This window comes from Taudactylus pleione, unplaced genomic scaffold, assembly GCF_031769625.1.
Source record: "Taudactylus pleione unplaced genomic scaffold, aTauple2 ptg000170l, whole genome shotgun sequence".
Lineage (NCBI taxonomy): Eukaryota > Metazoa > Chordata > Amphibia > Anura > Myobatrachidae > Taudactylus > Taudactylus pleione.
Window position 1 is genome coordinate 10,024,209 of NW_028284572.1, and position 10,165 is coordinate 10,034,373.

At 42.6% G+C, this 10,165-nt stretch overlaps 1 pseudogene; it reads left to right on the top strand.

Moving 5' to 3' along the window:
* Nucleotides 1-5,998: 5,998 nt before the first annotated feature.
* On the top strand, nt 5,999-9,834 carry LOC148521333 (uncharacterized; annotated as a pseudogene).
* Nucleotides 9,835-10,165: the final 331 nt, after the last annotated feature.

The window sequence follows — 10,165 nt, forward strand, 5'->3', positions numbered from 1 at the left end:
ACAGAAAAAAGAAGAAGAATATTTTTATTCTTTGTGTAGCACACTTTGAGGGTGTCACCACCCTTTAACAGACAGACGCACGCTTGTCGCTGCTGCTTTAAGGATGCAGGTGCGGCTACAGCCCACACATTTCACAAAGACCGAAAAAAAAAGAACAATATTTTTATTGTTTGTGTAGCACACTTTGAGGGTGTCACCACCCTTTAACAGACAGACGCACGCTTGTCGCTGCTGCTTTAAGGATGCAGGTACGGCTACAGCCCACACAATTCACAAAGACAGAAAAAAGAAGAATATTTTTATTGTTTGTGTAGCACACTTTGAGGGTGTCACCACCCTTTAACAGACAGACGCACGCTTGTCGCTGCTGCTTTGAGGATGCAAGTGCGGCTACATCGCACACAAGTCACAAACACATAAAAAAAATAGTTTTTTATTTTTTGGAGCACTTTGAGAGTTACACCACCCTTTAACAGACAGACGCACGCTTGTCGCTGCTGCTTTAAGGATGCAGGTGCGGCTACAGCCCACACATTTCACAAAGACCGAAAAAAAAGAACAATATTTTAATTGTTTGTGTAGAACACTTTGAGGGTGTCACCACCCTTTAACAGACAGACGCACGCTTGTCGCTGCTGCTTTAAGGATGCAGGTGCGGCTACAGCCCACACAATTCACATAGACAGATAAAAGAAGAAGAATATTTTTATTGTTTGTGTAGCACACTTTGAGGGTGTCACCACCCTTTAACAGACAGACGCACGCTTGTCGCTGCTGCTTTAAGGATGCAGGTGCGGCTACAGCCCACACATTTCACAAAGACCGAAAAAAAAAGAACAATATTTTAATTGTTTGTGTAGCACACTTTGAGGGTGTCACCACCCTTTAACAGACAGACGCACGCTTGTCGCAGCTGCTTTAAGGATGCAGGTGCGGCTACAGCCCACACAATTCACAAAGACAGAAAAAAGAACAATATTTTAATTGTTTGTGTAGCACACTTTGAGGGTGTCACCACCCTTTAACAGACAGACGCACGCTTGTCGCTGCTGCTTTAAGGATGCAGGTGCGGCTACAGCCCACACAATTCACAAAGACAGAAAAAAGAAGAATATTTTTATTGTTTGTGTAGCACACTTTGAGGGTGTCACCACCCTTTAACAGACAGACGCACGCTTGTCGCTGCTGCTTTGAGGATGCAAGTGCAGCTACATCGCACACAAGTCACAAACACATTAAAAAAATAGTTTTTTATTTTTTGGAGCACTTCGTGAGTTTCACCACCCTTTAACAGACAGACGCACGCTTGTCGCTGCTGCTTTAAGGATGCAGGTGCGGCTACAGCCCACACAATTCACAAAGACAGAAAAAAGAAGAAGAATATTTTTATTGTTTGTGTAGCACACTTTGAGGGTGTCACCACCCTTTAACAGACAGACGCACGCTTGTCGCTGCTGCTTTGAGGATGCAAGTGTGGCTACATCGCACACAAGTCACAAACACATTAAAAAAAATTTTTTGATTTTTTGGAGCACTTTGAGAGTTACAACACCCTTTAACAGACAGACGCACGCTTGTCGCTGCTGCTTTGAGGATGCAAGTGCGGCTACAGCCCACACAATTCACAAAGACAGAAAAAAAAAGAACAATATTTTAATTGTTTGTGTAGCACACTTTGAGGGTGTCACCACCCTTTAACAGACAGACGCACGCTTGTCGCTGCTGCTTTAAGGATGCAGGTGCGGCTACAGCCCACACATTTCACAAAGACAGAAAAAAAAAGAACAATATTTTAATTGTTTGTGTAGCACACTTTGAGGGTGTCACCACCCTTTAACAGACAGACGCACGCTTGTCGCTGCTGCTTTGAGGATGCAGGTGGAATCTAGACGGGATTTGGAACCGAGGACACACTACCTCCATCAATTGTCTAAATCCCACTGCACTAATGTCGGATACCGGACGCACGTCTAACACCAACATAGCAGTCAAGGCCTCAGTTATACGTTTTGCTTCAGGATGACTGCTGTCGTACTTCATCCTCATCGCTAGGGACTGTTGGAGGGTCAATTGTTTAGTAAAAGTAGTGATGTTCCTACTTCCTCTCTGGGATGATGAACAACTCCCAGCAGCAGCAACAGCACTAGTAGGAAGTGGTTCTTGATCTTTCCCTATTTTATTTTTATCAGAGAAAGTTTGGTCCTCCATTTATGTTATATTGATATATATACGTGCGGCTAAAGCGCACACAAACACAGAAAATATTTTTTTATTTTTGCTGGAGAGTAGTGCACTTTGTGGGTTACACCACCCTTTAAGAAATGAGCCAGCTGGCTCTTTACTTATGGGACACAGGCGCACGCTTGGCGCTGCTCCTTTGTTGATGCACGTGCAGCCACAGTGCACACAAGTCACAAACACAGAAAATATATATTTTTTTGGTTTGGAGTGTACTTTGGGGGTTACAGAACCCTTTAACGGTCAAGCCAGCCGGCCCTTTACTTATGACACAGGCGCACGCTTGGCACTACTTTGTTGATGCACGTGCGGCTACTGCGCACACAATTCACAAACACAGAAAATAATTTTTTTTTTGGTTTGGACTGGAGTGTACTTTGGGGGTTACAGCACCCTTTAACGGTCAAGCCAGCCGGCCCTTTACTTATGACACAGGCGCACGCTTGGCACTACTTTGTTGATGCACGTGCGGCTACTGCGCACACAATTCACAAACACAGAAAATAATTTTTTTTTTGGTTTGGACTGGAGTGTACTTTCGGGGGTTACAGCACCCTTAACGGTCAAGCCAACGGCCCTTTACTTATGACACAGGCGCACGCTTGGCACTACTTTGTTGATGCACGTGCGGCTACTGCGCACACAATTCACAAACACAGAAAATAATTTTTTTTTTGGTTTGGACTGGAGTGTACTTTCGGGGGTTACAGCACCCTTAACGGTCAAGCCAGCCGGCCCTTTACTTATGACACAGGCGCACGCTTGGCACTACTTTGTTGATGCACGTGCGGCTACTGCGCACACAATTCACAAACACAGAAAATAATTTTTTTTTTGGTTTGGACTGGAGTGTACTTTCGGGGGTTACAGCACCCTTAACGGTCAAGCCAGCCGGCCCTTTACTTATGACACAGGCGCACGCTTGGCACTACTTTGTTGATGCACGTGCGGCTACTGCGCACACAATTCACAAACACAGAAAATAATTTTTTTTTGGTTTGGACTGGAGTGTACTTTCGGGGGTTACAGCACCCTTTAACGGTCAAGCCAGCCGGCCCTTTACTTATGACACAGGCGCACGCTTGGCACTACTTTGTTGATGCACGTGCGGCTACTGCGCACACAATTCACAAACACAGAAAATATATTATTTTTTTAGCACTTGGGGGGAGCACCCCTGATGGACAGAGCACCCCCTGGACAACACTACAGCACCTCTTTAGGACTGGGACACTGCACAGGACTTTGGAGTGGACACAGCCCCTATGGAGAACTGACTGCACAACACAGTCCAGCCAGCCCCTATGGACTTTGAAGTAGTGGACACAGCCCCTATTAACAACAGCAGCACAGCACAACACAGCCAGCCCCTATGGACTTTGAAGTAGTGGACAACAGCAGCACTACACTACACTACACTACACAGCCCTAACTCCCACCCTCCCTCTTCACTGTCCACAGCCGAGTGAGAAAATGGCGCCGACGTGGGTACCTTATATAGGATCCAAAACCCGCGAGACTCGGAAGGCGGGAAGATGACGTTTTGCCTCGATTTCAGAATCCGAGTCAGGCGGGAAAAGTCGAGCCTGACTCGGATCGGACTCGGATCGGGGGGGCTCGGGGGGGTTCGGATTTCAGAAATCCGAACCCGCTCACCCCTAAAACAAATATAGCACTCCCTGTTCACTCCAAAGGTGGTTCACAGAATGGTGCAATAGAGCCTGCTCCATCTGTCTACTGACTATTGTGTTATAGTATAACACTGCCTTTTGGTTTTTTATTTTCCCAAAATTACATGAAATTGCACCAATTACATAGACATTTATATGAATTAAAGTGGAATAAAACTTATTTATCCATTTTTTTTAATTTAGAAAAAGATAACAGCACTCTACCCTGATGCAAAAACCACTCTGGATATTCTCATCGATGAAATCATGAGCCACATGATAAGTATTACATTTTTAACTTGGCGGAGGATATTTAATTATTTCTCTTCGATAAATATAACACACCATATATTCTCAGCAATGTACGTATGTACTGTACATATCTTTGGTGTGGGAATGGCCAGATCCGACTTCTATCAGATCAATCAGAGTCTGAGTAACATGTTTGCAAAATAAAGTTAATAGTCCATACATCCTGCTTGTTCGCTGAAGACGTCACTTGCAGCAGTACGTTGGCCCATGTACCATATGTTCACATTCAGACAGATTTCCCACGTTATAGATAGAGCTCCCTATTATAGAGTTTATGCATGAAGTCATTTTAACAGTATTTACATATTTATGTGTAGATTAACTGGGAGATAATGAGAGCTTTCTCTCATACAATCCATCACAATATCTTATTATATTCTTGCAGTAGATTGAACAGTACACGGAATCCTGGATTCATAAAACAATCAAATTAAATGTGGCTCCAGTGGTTTTGGCGTTAGACCAGCCAGTTATCTTTATTAATGCATTTGGGGGAAAAGTCTCATTTTATTACATTATTTTCTTAATGATAAAGGCTGAAATAGAAACATTAAAGATATTTTAGTTTGTTGGAGCTGGCTGAATATTACTTTGTTTGGTGAAGGGTTATGACTTGGCAATGTCCAGGATCTGACTGACTTCTGTCTTAAAAGCAGTCAGCGGAGCTGTTTCTTTGTACATAGCTTGCAACTTGACATATATTTGGCTTAAAAGTCAGTTTTGACACGTAAATCCCACATGCCAAATGATACTGTAAAACAAGTATCCAAGTGTCAGCACATAGCCCAATAGTCTAGGGACCTGAGAACAGAATAAAAGAACACCTTTTTGGAGACTTTCATCTGCTATTAACCATCTGCAAGTAATTTAAATATGTTTCAAATGAACAAAGAAACATCCCATAGTTCTAGACCTGTATTAATGTAAATGAACCTCGCTTGCCAAACTGATGGACATGGTGATACGGAATAACATGGTATAGTATAGCTCAGTAAGTCCTTGCATGTCTTACTTAATGATAGTCTTTAAATGATATTAACTCTGTTATGCTATACATACAGTATGAATGTCTATTAGTTTTAGTCAGTAGTAAAAATGTAATAAATTGTATTTTTTAGTATGGTTTTTACATTCTGTAAATTTGTCTATTCTTATTGCAGCTCTATAGCCCAGGGGTTCCCAACCACTGTCCTCAAGGCACATGAACAGTACAGGTTTTAAGGATAGTCATACTTGAACACAGGTGTCTTATACCCCTTTTCCACTGCCCAAATAACCTGGGTTATTGCTGGGTCTACTCGGATAGGGCCGCAGTGGAAACGGCTTCCAAAAAAAGGGTCCTGGGTTGATTTACCCAGAAAACCAACCCTGGTCTCGACAAAGGTTGAACACGGTTCAAACCTGGGTAATGTGGCAATGGAAACGGACTCTACTTGGGTTAGGCGATATGGGTTATGCTTCTACACAGTGATTGGAGCTTCTGGGACACTGGCAGATAATGTAATCTGTCACTGCGCCGTAGTGAGAGGAGAGAGACGCATGACACATCGGAACAGCACTGGTAAACACACACATACACAGCCTGGACCACCCGCAGCTGGCATTCCCACACCCTGGACATCCTGGCAGCCGTGGCAGAAAGGCAGCCACAGGCAGACCCGCACCCTATACTGCAGCTTGAACCACACCCAATACTGTACAGCAGCCTGACCTGCAGCCTATACTGCAGCCTGTCCCACCTGACCTGCAGGCTATACTGCAGCCTGAACCGGAGCAGCATGGCTTCCTCCCACTGGACTGAGGCACAAACTAAAGAGCTCCTACTAATCAGGGGTGAAAAAGAAACAAAATGCCAAATGACAGGCACTGTAAAAGATGCTGTTGTCTACCGGAATGTTTCAGATACCTGGCATCCCATGGGATGAACCGGTCACAGCAGCAGGTAGTGAACAAGTTAAAAGCCTTGCATAAACAGTTCTCCAAAGTACATGACCAGAAGCACAAGAAAAGTGGAGCAGCGCATCAGGAATGGGTTTTATACGACTTACTGTATGCTACAGCGCATTCGGTAATACAACGCTCACAAACCCCATAGTACTGTCCTCAATTTCACCATCCTGCTTAACCCAGATTGAGAACAGTCAGGAGACACCAGCTACACAGTTTACACCACCGAGCTCACAATGCCCTACTATGCTGCTATTTTGTGAAGACGCCACCGATACCAGCATGATGGAGTCCAGCATATGTGACGACAGCGTGAATGCAACTGTAAAGGATGTCGTACAGGCAAACTCCGAGACAGCTAAGGATACTGGCCTATATCTCTACACGCTCCTGCCTATAACCTCTACAGAATCCTGCCTATAAACCTCTACTGAATCCTGTCTATAAACCTACTAGGTTTTGACGCTATTTGCGTACGCAGTCATACAGCAAATAAATGCCTTCAGACCTTGAACATGTGTTTCCAAAGCAAAAAGTATTATTCAAGTAAAGTACAGTTAGTTACACGCTGTGCTCTAAGTACAATTTAGCGCAAAGAAATTATACAGACCCAAGATACAGTTATACATACGCACGCGCACTGGGACCAGTTACCGGCATCCATAAGAAACCTCCATCAACAGCATCAGCATGAAGACTGAAGACTGAGGTCAGAACCCACATATTTATACCCTTACAGAACTAGACAATACAATAGAGAAGTTTGGCATGGTTTCATTGGTTCCCAGTGCGGGTGCATCTTTTACAGGATATTTAACAGGTTGATTCAAATGGACACAGACCAGCCACCAACAGCCTTTGTCTCCGTTTTCCCCCTGCATGCAAATTTAGGCTGTTAATTTTACAAAGTACATTTTGGTGCTTTAACTTTCTGCGGTCCATAAGTTGAGAATGCATGTTGTGATCTTCATACCGATGATACCGGGAAGCTGTTGGGAAAGTTCAGATCAGTATAACACCAAACACGGTTTACTTATCATGTATTAAGCCTAAGATACCAAATAACCTTTGTTCACAGCATTTGTAACAAATGAATAAAACTCGAATCTTATGCTTTAAAGCTATGGAACCTTTTATGTGAATGTGCAGTGTGTAAGTAGTCGGGATTTGAGAAAAGACGATAGTTAACTTGGGGCAGATGCGTGTGCACTAAGCTAATAAACAACATTTTCATACAGGATCTTATGCATTTGCTAATGTGCAGTATGTTAACAGCACAACTGTGCGTAATGTGCGGTGTTTATGCATGTGATTCTATTTATGATGGATTTTATATATATATATATATATAATATATATATATATATATTTCCTTACTAACATTTTTAAACTGCAATGCAATGTGTTATTAGTAATGAGATTCACTCTCAAACAGGGTGGAGACCCCCAGCCGATTGCTGGTGCCATATTGTCTGGCAGTGAGTTTAAACAGTTCTTTTCATGCAGCTTTGTTACCATTGTTCATTCAGTCAAATTCAAGTGTTTGGGCCATATTACAATTGCCACAGCTACACCTGTCCACATGTGGGGTCTCTCCATTTACATGCAAAAACACCCACAGTTCCTGGTGTATTGTCTTTTATTAATTACTTTTCTCAAGAAGCTGTTTTTCTAGTTGTTTTGGTATTTTTTCTATGCAAGGTTGTCCCCAGTACCAAAAACATTGCCATCTGTACTTAGCTCGTGAGTTGTAACTTAAAATGGCACTGGGAGATCAGTCACAAAATGGCGTCTTGCAGATTCTTATTTTTAAGACGGAGTCTGGTTGCCATTCGCAAGATGGCGTCGCTCCAAGCTAATTTTACACTGATTCTGTCTCAGCCACAAAACCAGCTTCGACACAGCGCACAAACAGAACTCAACGCTGCGCTCTAATAGTGAGTTTAAAAAAAAAAAATCTCATCACGCACATTATATTCACTGAAATAAAAAAGTAGGTGTTGCAGAGTTTTGCTAGCATACAGGTGGAGGAAGGCTGCAAGCAGCTGTACACAAACACAACTGCTCTTTTTATAAACGCTTTCTGCTTACTGTAATTTGTTTTATTTTGGTTTCTCCTCCTTGCAGTCTACTACGTACCGCCATGAAGAAAAAGTCAAACAAATCAGAGAAAGCTGCAAGAGCTATGACAACTGTAATTGTTGAGCATCTCTGTCAACTGGACTCTGACATGCAGGTGCAGCAGGATGCTCGAATGAAGAAATGTTTGGAATCTGAAAGGCAAATGCATCAGTCCTCTATGTCGTAGCTTATGGGAATGCAGGACAGACAAATGCTTTTCTTTGAACGCATGGTTGGTCGTGATTTAGGGAACCAGACACAGCATATACCTCAGGCACAACATATACCTCAGGCCCCTGCCTATCCAGAACAACCATATGGCCAATATAGAGGGCCTAATTACTACTGCCCTAACACTAGTAGTACAGCACCAACAAACCCAAACCAAGAAACACCCGATTATCCAGTGTATAGGCAAATGCCTAACTAAAATGTTCCATTACTCTGGCAACTGGCAGATTTAACTTGTATTTTGTATTTTTACACAATTACCACTTTAAAATAGGGTTTTCAATAAGATGTATGGCACTGGTTCCCAAACTGCGTCCCCAAGGCAGCCTAACAGACCAGGTTTATGGGATTAAGGTGTTTTGTTAACCCTTGGAATTCATCTTTACTGTCACATTTTTCTATGTGTGTGTTTTAAATGTTTACAAGCAGCAATTGCATTAGAGAGGCACAAGAGATGTGCCAAACAGTATTATTATCTTGTCCACTTTTCTACTTTGTTAATATGTGTACAAGCACTTTTATAATGTTTTATACATGATGCGCTGGCATCATGCTCCCCCTCGTATCCTGCTGCATCCATTTGAGTGCCCCCCACCTCACTGTCCTGCAAATTCCACTCAGGAAGGAAGTGGTCCTTATTGTGCAGGATGCAGCAGGCTGCAACTACATTGGGCATGATAATTAAATCGACATAATTTATTTTTATTAAACAGCATAATTTTATCCGTCCAAAAGCATTTTCTACTGGGCAGACCTTAGGGTGTGGGTGTAGGCGATCTGTTCAGGGAACAATTGAAGATGCTGGGTGTATCCTTTCATAAGCCAAGGACGCAAAGAGTATGCCGCATCCCCGATTATGTGGACCAGTATCTCCACCCCATCTACGATAACAGATTTCTGTCAAAAAATGAATTCATGTGGGGGTCATGTATAAAGTTGTGTCTATTGTGCACACATGCATATTGCGCAGCACTTCACACAGAAAATGTTTAACATTCACAACACTTGCTACATCTCTTGAGCTAACAATCTATTAAGTATTACATGAATACACCCAATATATATGGTTATTACCATTCACACTAAGGTGCTGACACATCTGGCAACTTGGGTTGGGGGGATATTACCGGGCCTGTAAACACAACACCTTGGTATAACACATTAATTTAGGTTTAGGGGAGACAATGAGAAAATGAACAATAGTTTCTTACTTTTCTAGGGACAAGCCATCCAGCCCACTATGCCTCAGCAATGGCGAATAGGTCAGAGTTGGCAAAGACTCTGGCGTCATGTGCACGTCCAGACCACCCTATGAAGACATCTATGAAACAAAACGAAAAAATACAAATTACATTTTTATAGCACAGGGGGAAATGTTATCAGCAGTAAAAAGAGTGGAGAAGTGAGCCAGTGGAGAAGTAACATTTATGAAGTGCATTCTATAAAATTATACGTAGCTGCAGATTGATTGCCATAGGCAACTTTTCCTCTGGCACACTTCCCCACTTTTTTCACTGCTTCATACTGATTCATACATCTGCACCTTGAAACAAACAATAAATAAATAAAATAAAAGTAGATATGAAACATTAGTAAACATGTACTTACCAGTATTTGTGGTCCACTATGGCCTGTAGGACAATCTT